This window comes from Pleuronectes platessa, chromosome 17 (genome assembly GCF_947347685.1).
Source record: "Pleuronectes platessa chromosome 17, fPlePla1.1, whole genome shotgun sequence".
NCBI classification, from domain to species: Eukaryota; Metazoa; Chordata; class Actinopteri; order Pleuronectiformes; family Pleuronectidae; genus Pleuronectes; species Pleuronectes platessa.
The window spans coordinates 9,033,221-9,049,529 of NC_070642.1; positions in this window are offsets into that span (position 1 = coordinate 9,033,221).

Consider the following 16,309-nt stretch of genomic DNA (forward strand, 5'->3'; position numbering starts at 1 on the left):
AGTGTGAATGTGTGAATGAGACATTCATTGTGAAGCACTTGCAGTGCTCAATAAATGCATACAGTTTACCATTCTACTAATTAACTGTTTGTATTTATGATTTAAATAATATAATATGAATAGGTTACAAGTTGTAGATCATACAGTTAGTTATTATCACAATTATTTAGATTACCAACTTAGCCATTATTCTGACCTCACTGTAAGTCTTGTTAATGAGAAGAATCTCGGAATAGACATTTTTGGCAAACTTTACACAACGGGTGCTTGTAAATCATTGGAAAAAACTATTGTTCCACTGTAGCAGGAAAATAAATTGTATATCTTTGTGTAGTTTTTTCTTTCTAATCTCTTTATCCAGTCTCAGGAGTTATGAATGAGTTGGAAAACATGGCTCAGCTAAAGAGAACTCAAACATCACTGGTGTTTTTTATTCAAATGTGACAGATATTGTCCTGAAACCACTTAGAAAACTTTTTTTAAAGCATTGAGCTGGTTTAGTCTTGTAAACATGTGACATGTTCCCACTATGCCTGTGATGGAAACAACAAATTGAAGTCTTATAGGTTGGCTTAATATGTTTATATTCTCCTACTCATGTCCTCCTCTGTTGAGTTTCTCTGCCCTCTAGTGGACACAACCCAATGATGCAGGGACACTGCTCTTAAAACCAACAGCTTGACTGAAGGAAAAGATTTGATCAGTAGATGAGTCAAACATGTAACACAGTACCATCCTATTTAGTTCAGGTTGGAGTTTTCATACTGGAGAAATAATGTTGAATGTAATGGCATGTGCCGGGGTTCTCAAAATGGGGCCCAGGGACCTGTAAGGGTCCCTGGCAAAAAGGGTCATTATTCATTTTCACTATAATTTCATTCATTCGTAAAACAATGATGGAATGTGTGACTATTTTCGGTTCTGAATTGTATACAACACCTGTAATAAAACATCTAAGACCCAAATCTTGTGGGGGTCCGTAGTCTAATTGGTCAGCTAAGGGTAGAGGAAAAGATTGAGAACCACTGGTGTAGGTGGACGTAATGAAGTGTGTCATTATGGGGCTATGCTCTATAACATGTCAACAGGACTATGAATGGAATATTCTATTAACAACTCCTGCAAACAATGTAATCAACACATTCTGAGGTCAACTGACAGAATAGCAGTCCCACATCAGGAAAGCTGCTCTTCTCTGGAAAGAATAAGTTACGAAGAGGAGGAAAACCACAGATACTAAGTTCAGAGCAGAAATAGAGAAGTCTGGGGGCTCGATTTGATAAACTGATATTTAAAAAATGATTTATCGTTCATGGATCCTGTGATGATGTCATTGTCTGCTCCTGTTCTATCACTCGTCTAGTTGTATCATCACGAAGGAGGGGGCGGCTGCTTGAAAATCACTGATGACTTCATCCGTGGCCACAGCCTTCTCGTGGCCTGACAGATGTGTCATCATCTGTCAGTGAAACCCACCATCGCTTCGCCATGTCATCATCAGTCAGCGCTGTGTAGCGTGCTCAGCGTGTCATCAGTCAGCGCCTGCACGATGCTGTGGTGGAAACCGCTGGTGTTCTGTGGTCTGTGCAGCAGTGACACTGATTAGACACGGCTCTCCCTGGTTTCTAAACAGACAAACAACAAGCTCAGACTGGAAGCCGTGTGTCTTCCACATCATCTAGTGTGAAAGCAGACTAAAGACCAGACTATTGCTGCCCACAGAAACGTTTCTATGAGATCAAGTTGCTCCTGCACTCAATGTAACCAGAAATGGTGCTGAATTACCACTCCGACCAGGCAGGGGAAGTGTATTTTGCAAAAAAGTGTGTGTGCCAAGAAAAACTGAAATGGAGAAAGGGCAAAAAAATTAAATAACACTGCTGGTGTGCTTTGATTTCTAAACTCAATTTTACACAAAGAGAATTTGCAGATTTGTAAACGTTGAGGCATCAGATAAACTTTAAACTTATCTGCAGCTACAGTTGAAACATGTTGTCCACAAGAATGACACATTTTGTATTTCTGTTTAAACACATGTTTCCTGTTAAGATTCATTTGCAGAATAAACCAGACACTAATGACAAACTTATTTAACCATCTAATCTAACACTGTCTGTCAGTGTCCATTTCTTGACTAAAAGTTGACTTTTCCTTTGAAGCTCATATCCATAAAAAATGTGTCTTTCCCGGAGCCTCACTGCTATTCCCAAACAATCCTGACCAAGCCTGAAGTGGGAGTTTGTGTCACGGGTGGTTGAGAGGTTGTTCCTTCTGTCAACAAAGAAGTGGTTGGAGTGAGACAAAGGGAAAGTAAAAGAGAGAGGAAAAAAATGCAGAAACAAAGGGATGAAAAGAGTCCACCCCTTTGAGCCGAGAGGCCGAAAACTGAGCACTACAGCAGCAAAAAGTGCACTCCCACTGTCACTAATGTGGACCGTGTGTGTCTGTGCCTGAGCGCATGTGTGCAGATGTGCACTTACGTTCGGATGTGCACTCCTGCTGCGCGTGTGTGTGTGTCTGCACATGTGTACGTGCAAATGTGTATTTGTGTGTGTGTGTGTGTGTCTGTGTGTGTGTTTGTGTGCGTGTGCTAGAGCTGCCTGCTGTGCCGCTGCCAAATTGAAATGTGAAAGAAACGTGTTGGAAGGTGATGACAAGAGTGAAGTGAACCAGTCGTTTCCTGAAGGCCCAGGCCAGATGTGTGGCACACAGAGCCTCAGAAATCTGCTGCACATTTCTCTTTAATAACCAGGATATTTAACCAGGGGAGGCGGGAATACAGGGGGGCCGGAACTGAGTGGGTGTCAGGGTTTGTGCACGTGTGCTTACCTGCGTGCACAAATGTGTGTGTGTTTTATGAATGTTTATGTTAGTTCGGGAAATGTATGTAAGTGTGTATGTGTGTGTGTATTTTATTACTTTAATTGGAGTTTTTGAGAGTGCAGCATAGAGGAAAGTGAAGGAAGGAGAGGAGGAGCGAGACAACAGGGAGAAAGAAGCTTGACAGACTAATGGCCACACCTCCCATCATCACTCAGGACACACACACACACACACGCACACACACACACACCCATCCACACTGGGTCTTTTCCATACTGTACTCAATGACTGACCACAATGCCTGACACTTCCTCCAGGAGCAAACCCTGGCGCCTAGAATAACAAAGAAAATATTCAGCTCTATACCGTCTGATGTCTTAATATTTCCAAACCCTCCGTTCCTATAAACGCATGATTCATGGATTGTAACTTAAAATACAATCAGCTCCCGTCCCTCTGCCAGTTAAATGGAGCATTTTGAGAAGTAAGTGAATGGGGAAATAACGGGAGGTGTTGCCGATTTCGGTAGCACACTGGTCCTGTTATGTGTGGTGACAGTGAACCAAGTTGCGTTAAGACATGCAGTGCAGATGACTCCGGATAATCTCCTGAAATTTTCCGGAGTTTATCCAAGCCAGACCTAAAAACTCTGGGTAATTTTCGAATGAGCTGAGAACACAACAGGAGATCCTCCAGTGGATTCACCATGAGTGAGTGGGCGTGTTGAAGACATTTCTAAAACGTGCAGGACGCAGCTCTGTATATATCGGGTCATTTGGTGCCAGAACACAGCCACGTGTGCTGACACTCAGCTAGAACAAGTCCAACACGACTTGTGTTGAGTAATCAGTTGCACAATCAGCTGAAGGAGGATGGTGTGAATAGCCATAGTGTGCATGCTGAAGAAGAAGAGGTGCAGTTTGTTTGGGCAGGAGGAAGCTGCTGTTTACACAAAAGGTGTTGGACCTGCACACATTTAATTGCTTAAGCTTGTGTGTGTCTGTGTGAGTGTGTAATGAGGGAGCATTTAGCCGTGTGAGCCTGTGCGTGTGTGTGTGTGAATATAATCGCCCATGATATACAACATTTTGGCCATTTTTTAATAGCGCTGCTTTAAGAATAGCCATTAATGCAGCTTGTAAAATATTCCCAACACCACGGCAAACACACACTTCACTTTCACCTCCCTCTTTCTCTCTCGCTCTCTACCTCCCTCCACCTCTCTCTTTCCCTCACCTCATTTGTGGGGGAATTTATTTAACTCGTTAAAAACAATTCTCTGGATATTCCCAGCTGAGTGACCAGGCTTCCGTTTTTTTCTTTCTCTCCTCCCTCGCTCATTCCTCCTCCCTGTTCCCTCTATTCTGGCTTTGTTTCTTCCTCTCTTCTCTTAAACTAACCTGTATAATGTTGTCAGAAGTGCTTGAGAATGAAGTGCTAAGTGTTGGTTTTTATGGGGAGGAAACAGACTGGAACAGCGGGTGTGTGTTTTCTGATGCCTACTAGACATACACACACACACACGTACTGTACATACACATACACCAACACACACGTAGGAGAGTATAGAGTGGATATGTTGTGAATTACAACCTGTTCACTGATGAGATAGCCCTGAAGCTTTTGCTTAGGAGATCATTAGCAGTTGTGAGTGTGTCGCGTTTTGGTGTGTGGTGTGTAGCACGACTTGTGTGTTTGCGTGTATTTTGAAGGTTGACATGTCATTAAGGCACCTCGGTGAAAATCTGTTCTCAATTGTTGTGGTGATTTCTGCTGCTTTAATTTGGACAGCAAAGGCGCTGCCAACTCTCCCCGCCGCGATGCCGTGACCACTTTGCAATGTTAACACTATTCCCCTGCACTCACACCCAAAACTCAAACACATAAAAAACACACGTACACATTTGTTATGAATCATATATATAAAAACTCATAATTAATTGGCAAAACTGGAATGTGTCATGATTAAGAAGTCTTTGTTTAAAAGATGTGAAAAATGTGCAGAAAATTACTCAAACTCTTTTTCAAAGCACTGTAAAGCAAAACCGGTTGCTTCTCAGCCACACACACACACACACACACACACACACACACACACACACACACACACACACACACACACACACACACACATAAATGTATATATATATATATATATATATATGTATACACACACACATATATAAAGGTATGCTTGTATACAGATAAACAATGTCTTTCTTCTACCTTCATTCTATTTGATCACTTTAATTATTTTATATTTATATATTAACTTTTTTATGTTTTGGCTACTTTTGATCAATGATTGATTGATATTTAAACAGTTTTTAAATGGCTTTTCTCATTAGTCTTGTAAGGCACTTTGTAACTTTATTTTAAAAGTACAATATATATAATCATCATTAAATTAATCATTATAACACAGAAAAATATAAATCACCCTAATTGCTATGTAATTATTAGTTTTTGTATTTTTACAAAGTGCTAGTTTTTTGTATTTTAAAGGTTTTGTATAAAATACTTAGATAAAGAGCACGTAATGCAAAAATGTATAATAGGAGTTTTTAACAGAAATATATAATACAGGTAAACATTTTCAAAACAAAAGACCTGAGTTTTTTTTTTCTGCAAGAAAATAGTAAAAAATTTGTTAACAGAACGTGATAGAAATAAATTCTGTAATAGGTGAAAACTGGAAAATCATAATATTCAAAAGCAATATTAAATGCAATTCGTAAACTTTTGAGACTTGGTTAATGTCGGGAGGAAGTTCTCCACATATAAATTCATCCAGTTGGTGGAGCTTTTTTTAAAAATTTGTGGATTCATGTGTTTCTTTTTTCCTGCATCTTCTGCACACATCATCTATTTTGGTGATTGGAATCGCATGTTCACATTAACTCTAATTTGTGGGGACTTGAATTCGACACTCTCTCCATCCTCCCTCCAGGCCGTCTGCTGTCCCAGCTGACAGCTGGCTACAAGCACCTCTGACTCTGCCTGAGGATGAGATAAGCTTAAACATGATTGGGTGGAACTAAAACAATTCCTGCAGGGAAAAAGAGGGGTTGCATCAGAAAGAAAAAGAAAGGCTTGAATGATCAGAATTAAAGTAATATAAGAAACAGAGATTGATTAAATCAACTTATTATTAAATGTATTAAAGTTGAAACAAGTTTTTGTCATCAATAAACTGCAGACAGACGACTCACATTTGCCGGCTGTGGGTTAAGGACGCAGGATGTTTCTTTTCCCTTCGCGTTCCTTTTAAATTGATTTCCATGGTCTGAGAAGCTGCTCATGCATCATGTTGGAATATTAGTGGGGTGTAATGGCAGTAATGGTATAGTGCTGCTGGTGCTGGTGGAGCAGTGAGGGGTCCGGGGACTGAAACAGAAACCAGATGGATGCTCGGATGGCACCGAGTTCCTTCACCTCAACCAACAGGAAATGGAATTGCGGGCAATTATTCACGGCGCTCCCAGCTCCAAGTCTCAGCTCACATGTCTATGATATCTTTGTTTTGAAAGAAAATGTGCATGTGTTTCTACGTGTGTGTGTACGTGATTAGGTATGTGGGGTGTTGGCCATTAAATAGAGCTAATAAAGTCTGTTCCCTTTCATTAGGGTGTGTATAAACGGCCTGGCAATGTGAGTGTGTGTGTGTTTAGGTGTAGGTGAGTTTGACTGTGTCTGTGTTAACTGGGTAATAGTTTGTGTGGTGAGACGGCACACACTTGCCCGTGTGTTTGTCTGTATTCATTAAGCATGTGTTATGTTGTTAATAGCACACCTCGTTTGGCCAGGCAAAATGAGGTCATTAAACTGTTATACAACTGTGTGTGTACTCTGACTTGATAAAGACAAACCTCTATTTGTGAGTTTCAGTGTGTGTGTGTGTGTGTGTGTGTGTGTGTGTGTGTGTATTGCTTCACATCCGGACAGCAGTGATAGCATGTGACAGCTAACATGATAGACTGACAGCTCATTGAAAAGGAAGCCACCCAATGATCATTTTTGCTAAACCAGCCCATCGCTTATAAGTAGTAACCATGGTTAAAAAATCTGATTCGATTGATTGAACCGCAAAAAAGTGTATGGGCTAGTTTCTAATGGATCCACAAGTCACCATAAAAATAAATTTGCATGAATATGATCCTGCACTGTTTAATCCCTTCCCAAAAGGTATTGTATTTATTTTGCCAGTAGAGGGCAACGTGGAGAGCTATAAATAACCAAATCTGGCCCGTTAACTGTATGCATGAATGGGGCTGTAGCTTTTAGCAAAAACCCATTTTGAACACATTTTATTTGTTCAAATATATTCAAATATCTCGAGGTTAAAAGCACTCAACGTTGTTCGGCTCTCCTGCGTTGCCTCACTTGGAAGGAAAGCTTGGAGCTCTGAGATTTGTTGTCATTAAGGAGCAAGACAGGTGCATGGTAAGAAGACAACAAGCAGCTTTTCTTCATCACTTGGTCATCTATGGTGCGGAAGCCAAAACACTTCTACACACACTGCTTCTCTGATGCTTTGGTGTCGCAATTAGACACAACAATTGCTTTGTAGTGTCCTCAATCTTTGTCGTATACAATGTAATATTACTGACTTACTTTAATGATAGGTCGAGAGGGCGTGTTTTAATAAGCACCCCCCCTGCTGCATCAACAGGTAAACTACTTCTAATGGTTGAATGTGCTCCAGGTGATTACAGATCAAATGCAAACTCTTCCCACTTTGTTCAAATTTCAAATAGAATGTGAAGGCACTATGTGACAAATGTGTGAACTAACAATCACCTATTTACATATCCAGCTGACACAGTGAATTTTTGTTTTAGTCTCCACCAACTCCTAAGGCGTACGGCTGGCTGGTGCTTTAGCCACTCAATTCAGCACCATGTTCACCAGCTAGTAGGTAAATCTATGGTGAGAACAACAGCCTCCTGCATCTGGAAACAAAACACTCGTGAGAGTAGTGAGGGGGATTTAAAATATTAAAGTTGCTCACCGTAAAACCAAAACACAGAGCTGAGAGACACCATAGAGGGGAACACAAGAGTTGCATGACAATTCCCTTTTGGTCATAACGTGTGACCAAATCAGACATAGTCAACTAATTAGCTGTTAATATCAAATGTTTCTTTAGGACGGATTTATGTGTGTCTGAAATGTGCTAAGCATGGAGCCTGTGGTAGCAGGTATGTGGAGGGTGGGACTAGTTTCTCTGAACCTGCCTATCACCAGCAGCACAGATGATGATGTGTCCGCACAGCTGCAATCTCAGATGTGGCTGTTTTAGCAGCTACTAACTCTACACCTCACAACGGGATACGCTTTATTGCAACACGCACCCCTCCCAGTCATGCATGGCAACTTTGTAGTTTCTTGCGGCTCAGGTTTGGAATCATAAAAACTGAAGCCCCAAAAACTATCTAACCAGGACACCTTTGACATGCTTCAATCTTCATCCACCCTCTTTACTGAGTTTAACCCAACCCTATTCTATGCGCTCTATAGCATCTCATTATAAAAGTTAATTAGGAGATAAAAATAAAAGATTGGAGAGGAGAAAAAAAGCACCTTTTTAAAACGTGACACAGCAGAATTATTGTACACAACTACAGAGCAGTGCTGAACTGATGATCAAGTGCAAAACACATCTAAAATCTGAATAACAGATCTGGTAAGAGGTCACTGGTGAGCGAACCTCTACTCTTACCACCTTTCAAAAGTCTTCTCAGTTATTTCATCCACTGCTGCAGGTCTATGTTGTAGAGGTGTGTGTGTGTGTTACTACATCTTCCTGAGGAACTGTTTGAAACATCTTGAATACCATTACTGCTGAGTATTAGATGAGGCCGAGTCATTGTCAGTGGCAAAGACAAACTTAAACATCGCATTTTTAATTTGTGTCCAATGCTACATCTACAGGTAAAATTACACATTCCCATCATGCCAATGTTCACAGCCAAGAAGCGTAGTGAGCTGAAACATGGGGCTCAGGAGATGGATCATTCATGTAATGTCTTGGCCCGTATGAGAGTTTACACTCTTAATGTTGACCACTTTTAAAGATTTTTGCACTAGTTTTGCAGAATTGTCCATTATATAGACGGTTAATTTCTCCGTGAATAATCCAATGCACCTTTATTACAACGGGATGGTGTCAGTAAACTAAGAGGTGGGATCTAAAAGGTTTGAAGGATGTATTTCCAATCATCATTGGAGCAGACTAACCTCATCTCACCCCATCAAAACAAAGGAGATCTCCTTAAGATGCTTGTGCACAAAGTATAAAAGCTGCGATCTGAATGAGCCAAACTTTTACCATCTGTTAACGAAGGCAGATGGAGTTGGCCTTTAATTTAGTGCAACTTTTATGTCAGCCTTTAATGATTCGTACACCCTGTGCACCGATGTCATATGTTAGCTCTGGTCTTTCCCTTGGTGCCTGCCTGCCCGTCCTCCGGTGCTAATGTGCTAATCTGCTGTTTAGTCCAACCAGATGGGTTTCTCCCCCCACACTGGGGGGTGTTCGGGGAGAGGGAAGAGAGGGGGAGGAGAGGAAGTTACCTGGGGAGATTTCCCCTCATTAAAAATCCCTCTGCCTAAATTACATACCCCACGCTCAGCCCCTCCCTTCCTCGTCTCCCCTTCTTCCATCCTCCCTTCCCAGGATAAGCGAGCCAACTTTTATTAAGCAATGACAGGCTCGGACGCCCTGACTCCCCTCCACTCTGTCTCCCCTCCTCACCCTCTCTGCGCAGCAATTTACTTCTTTGCAGTTATTTGTTTAAATCTGTCTGAAGCTCACGTCTGAATTGAGACGTCATACTTTGGCTTCCACATCACAGGCCGGTTGGCATATGAGCTGATTTCACATAAAACTAACACATTCCTTGCTGTAGATGAGAATAAAGTGAGTGAGAGATGAAAGCGAGTAAGATCTGAGAGCTAGAAATGCCTGTGTATGTGTGTGTGTGTGTAAGTGTGTGTGGAGGAATACAATATGCAAAAGAAAGAGGTGAAAATCCAATCACGCAGACCACACCAATCAAACTCAGACCATCATGAATGAGTGTATTCAACCAGCAGTGTAGAACCGAGGGCAGGAGGAAAGAGGGATGGAGAGGGAAAGCTTGAGGTTTGTATAAAAAAACATCCTTGGAAGAAAGGACTGCTTAAAAGCCTGATTAAAATTCTTATGCTTTATTACTGGGCCCTTTAAGTGGGCTGTTGCCAAACAAAAGACAAATAGGAGGAGAGGAAGGAGGCAAATAAGAGCAAAGTTATGAGCCAGGGTGAATTCTGAAGAGACTATTTAACAATGGAAACTCTGCTTTAAGAAAACTCCACAGCGTGTGTTGCGAAATCCCCTCACATCATGGCAGAGGAAGACAGAAGAGAAAAGAACCGCTGAAAACCTTCATATCAAATTTAAACTCATGGGCAAACATGTGACCAAGGTTAACACGCATGCACACACGCACACATACGCAGGCTCCATCTTTCAGCAGAAGACAATGATCTCTTTTCCTGGACTGTCTACACACTCACACTCTCAAAACCAAAACCGCGGGACAAAAACGGGTCCCTGTCATAGTCAATTAGGAGTAAATTTGCTGTGTCCACAGACTTGTTGCTCTCTTGGCCATGTAGCCCCTTTCCCTATGTTTTGATTGCTCACTGGATTTCGTCCTCTCACCACCTCACAGTATTACGGCTTCAGCTGCTGCCGTCTGCCACACGACGCTCCGATCAGCAGATAACATCAGACCTGGTTCTAAAGGAGAGAGTGAGCGCACGCCAACAATCCATCTTCACTCCTCGGTCAAAATGTGTACGACTACATTTCACATGTCACTTCTCCTTCTCCTCTGTCTTCTTTGGATCCCATTACTTTCCAAAAAATAACATCTTGTGCACGTGCAGCAAACTTGAGGGATTTTGCAAATTGGTCCAGTCAAAAGCCAAATGGCAGAAAGTTCTTAATCAAAGCGACAAAAGGCCGTATACACCACTCTCTTTGTTATCCTTTGATTTAATCTGTAAAATAATTGTATTTATATTGGTTTTCAATTAAAATAATAGGTAGGAGCATGCAGTCTTGTTGCCAGACATAACATTGATATTGGATTATTGTGGAGAACACAGATTAGTTAGCATGATAACACCAATGGCACATTTCTAAAGAATAGTACAACATGATGAATCTGCATATTGCTTTCTTGCTAGAGAGAAATAAAACATGGACGAGAGGGGAAGTTATATATAAAATAAGTATTTCTCCCAAAATACCGGATCATGATGTTTTTCCTTCAGTAGTGTGGGGTAGGTTGAGGGAAAGATAATGGGAATTACAAATAAACTCTGGTTAGGATAAGGTTGAGGCAACTAAAACACTAATTGATATATTATCAAACTAAGAATGAAAACAAATGTCTCTGTCACTCACCAGGTCATACCGATTAGAGCTTGTTGTGTTGGAGAGTGACCTGCTGGTCTCTGTTGCTGAGTTGTCAGGACCCACACAAAAAGGTTTATTTTTTTGAAAGGCTGTTGAAAACGTTAAGATTCAGCAGAAAAGAAGCACAACCCATTTAAGGTTGTAAACTAAAGTGAAGAATTCAGGCTATAAATCATAGATCTGGCTGGCTCCAGCTTCAAAGGAAAGTCTGATATGACGTATTACATCAACACAAAAAACAAATCATGTCTCAGCCCTGAATATCTGTCCGTCCATCTATGAACTGATCTCTTCAGCCACATGAGTATTTACAGGGCTCACAGTTGATTTATGAAACAATGACACTATCTGTTTCCCTGCTTCTCTTCTGTCAACACCGTATGAAACTTAAGCTGTTAAGGGACAAGTTAATGAAGCTGACTCTGGAGAAAACCAGGGGAAGAGATAAGGTAGATGAAGACAGACATGAAAAGACAAAACGACAGGCAGTATAAAGACAGAACATCATAAGGTCGTAAGAGATTATGCTCTGTGTGTTTGTCACTTATGTCCCACATATTCTGAGGCTCCGACACTCAAATGTCCCAGGCCAGCGAACACACATTCATCTCTGTGCAGACCAAGAAACTGCCTGTTGTAATAACCTCCTCTGCTCAGTCCGTTACGAAAGGGAAACAAACCGTCACATTTCCCATTAACTGCAACGGTAACACAGGGGTGTTTTTAATAATCCCATAAATGCTGTTTACACAGCCCGAGAGTCAAAGGACAGGGACACTGATACTCCCTGACAGTAATGCCTGCTGCTAATCTGTGTGCGTCTCTCCGAGGGACTTTTTCTTGGCTCAGTGGTGCTAGGAACCTCTGAAGCTGAGCGTTCAGCACCACGCAGTCAGGACAGATTTAGGTGAAGCACGTCTCATTCTGATTCTTTTGTAAAAGATGTGGCGTGTGTGTGTGTGTGTGTGTGTGTTAGTGTGTGTGTACCATAAGTGAAGCAAAAGCGTCATCACCACCACCTGGTGGTTGGATGCAGTATAGGTCAAAATCCTGCCTCCTCCATGTTAGTAGATGGGACATGAACCAGCTAAATAGTACAAATCAAAACTAAATTCTCAAAGATGGTTTCTGTCATTTTAGGTAGTTCTTATCAGTATTGATGGAACCTTATTACTATGTTTCTGTGTCTCTCATTGTTGTATACACACTGTGGTCTGTACTTGTCAATGTTACACTGTTAAATTGTATTATTCTATCCAACTTATATTCCTCATCTATATATATTTATGACATAGGGATACATTCCATGTGATATATATGATATGTATTTTGAAAGGCACTGAAAATTTGAAGTTCATTGTCAAGTATGCAAACCGCAAGCAGGCTATCTCAGATTGGAGGATGACCTATTTATTTAACGGCCACACTGTTACAAAGTGGTAAAAATTGTTCAAATTGTCTCATTACTAATAAATCGAACAACATGAAAACAAACATGCATCACCTTGGTGTCCGGGCGAGACGTCAGCAGGTGTGATCAGCGCCGTCCAGCTGCATCCTCCTCTGGTGGGTGGGGGGTGGGGGGTGTGGGGGGCAACTTCCTCACTGCCTCATTAACAAATCATAAAATCCTCACATGGATGTGTGTTCAGATGGTCAGATCATGTGAAAAGATGAAAGGCTGGGAGTGTTGGCCAACTGATGATGAGTACAGTTAAACGCTGAACGCACTAACAAGTCCACTGAGTCAAAATGTGTATGTTCTGGAGCAATTAGAGGGTTTGAGTGAAGGACTGCCAGTTTCTCAGCTGGTACACAGGAAGAATAAAGTCAACAAGTCTTAATTTCCCCAAGTATATGAGCGATAAATGGATGCACAGATGGGCTGATAAATAGTTGTCCGATGAAGGAGTGTATCGATAAATGAGGAAGGGATGGAGGGGGCAACAGCTAAAAATCATTATTTTATATATTTTTTACAACAGTGTACCAGTATAGAGTAGGCTAGGAATGTAATAATAACAGTATCCCACTGTATAAATATCAGGCCAAACCATATTCCTTGTAAATTCTTCAGCTTTAATCTAATTTTTCTGTTGGTGATTGCAAACCATTTATTTGCCGCCTTCTCCGTTCACAACCTGTTAGAAGCAGTCAACATCTTTGGAGTTTATTCGGAGCCGCAACGACACGTGGCAGTTTTGTAGGGATGAAAAATGTCCCCCCCAGCCCTTAATATACGGTGAAACCCTATCGTTGTGAATTCTGAAAGTGTATAAAACACATACACACATGTGCACTCGCTACGAGGCTGTAATATGTTTGGACAGAGCAGGATGCCAGGCATTGCCCGTTAAAGGCTCTAATGTGGCAGTGGTTTCATGGTGGTTGGCACAGATCAGCAGGAAGAGGGCAAAAAGAGGGATATAAAAAAAACGAGGGAGTGATGGGGTAAGAGGGAGGGAGGTCTGGAAATGGAAGGGAAAGAGCAAGAGCAAGCTAAAGAAAGAGGGCTATAGTTACAGAGGCACACCGCAGGCATCAAACAGCGGTAGATGTATGAATTCTCTTTCTCTCTCACTCGCGCTGTGTCCTCACTTCATCCCTCTCTTTCTCCCCCCTTTCTCTCCCTCTGGGGGAACGGCCCATTCACAGTATGGTCCCAGGATAATCAGAGTGGACCCTGCCCTCTCTCGCTCTGCCGTCACTCTCTCCTGCTCTTTCATCCTGTCTTTTCCTGATGGATCAAAACAGTCGTACTTCCGCAGAACTCGCCTTTTATTAATCAGACCTCAGCGCAGTGTGTTAGGGGGGAGAGTGACGCACGGGGGTTTGTGAGTGTAAAATGTGCTTAGTGAACAGACACACATGCACATGAGTAAAGGAGCAAGAAAATGCAACTGACCGCTGACAAATGCCTAAGGGTGTTTCATATTTCCTTTTCTGCAGAGCAGGCCATCGCATGAAAGGCCAGTATCGTGTCTGAGTATGTGTCAAAGAGAAAGAGAGAGAGAATAATGGAAGAGAAAAATAAATTAGCGAGACAAACGATTTGACTGTACCACACAACCTCCTTTTCTCGATCATTCATAAAGCCTCTCTCCTCCTCCCATCTCCCTCTCCCTCACACACACACACATACACACACCGGTTCACAAGCAGAGCGGAGCGGATATTCTGGGTGGTGTTATTCCAGGTGTGGAGTCGTTGAGGTCTCCATGCTGTGACCCTGTTATCCTGGGAAGAAGGAGAGTATTAGAGGCATGCCGGGAGAGGAAGAGACTCTATATCAAAAACACATTTTGCCCCGAGGCTGTATCACTGCAGCTATATGACTACAAACACAGGCATGTGCTCATGCAGATATAAAAGTATATATACATATATATATATATACACAAACACGCACAGATGTTTGTACTTCAAAGCAGACAGGCACTTGAAATACATACAATACACAAATATAAATACTGTATATGAGTATAACAGGTTGACATTACATTAAAAACTCAAAACATTACATTAAAAACTCAAAATACACAGAAAATTGTTTGTTGAAAGTCGTACGGTTCTATTTGCCGCCTTAAAGTTATATTCTATTAAGCAAGTTACTTGTCACTTTAAAATTTGAAAGCCTGTTCTCTTCTCTGTCGAACAGAAACAGAACAAACCACGTGTACTGAAATTATTGTATTAAATATAATAACTGTTCATAATAACTAATACATTATCTGAATCTGACGGATGTTTTAACATTTGCGTCAACTTGATGTAACATTTCATTATTTGGAAATTTCTCAGCAGAACAAATACCAAGTCTAAAACTGCTAACTAACATCCATAGTATTTATGGCATCATCAAGTTAGTCTTATTTTTGTATCCATTCCAGTAAATGCATTTTATGTTTTAATCCATACCTGTATATTATAAATTATATTTCCTTGATCATTTAAAATGTCCATTGCCACCACAACTATTAAGGATTCCTGTGGGCTCAATGGAATTAAAAAAAATGCATTTAAGAAGCAGAATAACACCATGTAAAAAAAAAAGGAATAAATTAAACAGTCAGGAACATGTAGGATAAATCCTTGATTCTGTATTTCCTGCTCTAGACGTTGTGATTGTCCTTTGAACAGTTACTAATTTATATAAGACCACCAACAAATGGTCTATGGTGTCATATACTGTGTCAATGGTTGTGTATTATTGTGAATCATTTTGCTAAATGCTTCCTAAAAGCTTTGATATCCTAACTCCAGATTTAGAGTTGGTTCTTTCTCTCCGTAATTAAAACAAAGTGATTTCAACCAATTAAAAGCTCAGAAAGGCAAAAAAAAAATTGTGACTGGCACCAGTGAGGACACAGATATACTGAAACATTTTCATAATAGGGTATATAACGAAATAATTGTCATATAATGTACATATATATGTTTTGTGCATTCTTTAACACAGCCATTCCTTAAATAGAGAAATATAACAACATTCCTCAAATCTGCACTAAATGCTAGTTGGCGCTGGCTGGACGTTGAATGTAGGCAGGGAGGAAAGACGGGCTTTCTGGACGCCTTCACCGCTAAATTCTAACGACTTCGTTCTTTGATTAAAAAAAACGCCTAAACGATTCCAGTTGAGCCAGAGAGAAAGAGAAAAGAAATAAAACTCCGACATCTAAGAGATGAAAATAACCGTTGTTCTCCAGTTTTAAGAGGCACGTGTGCTGGGGTTGGCCTGAGACTTCAGTTACGAGCTGCAGATGTTTGTATGGTTTTTTATGATTGTTGTTATTTTCAAATTGCGGCGTTTCCGTGATGAGTTTGCACTCGTTAGGAGAGTGTGTGCGCTTGCATGTTAGTGTGGATGAATGAGACAGAAACATCTGAGGAAGAGGTCTGGAGAACTTAATTAACCATAGTTCTTTTGTCTGTGCTTTTAGCAGGTCATCATGCAGTCTGATCACAGGAAATACAGCGGCTATTATCACAATGATAGACTACACACTCACATACACA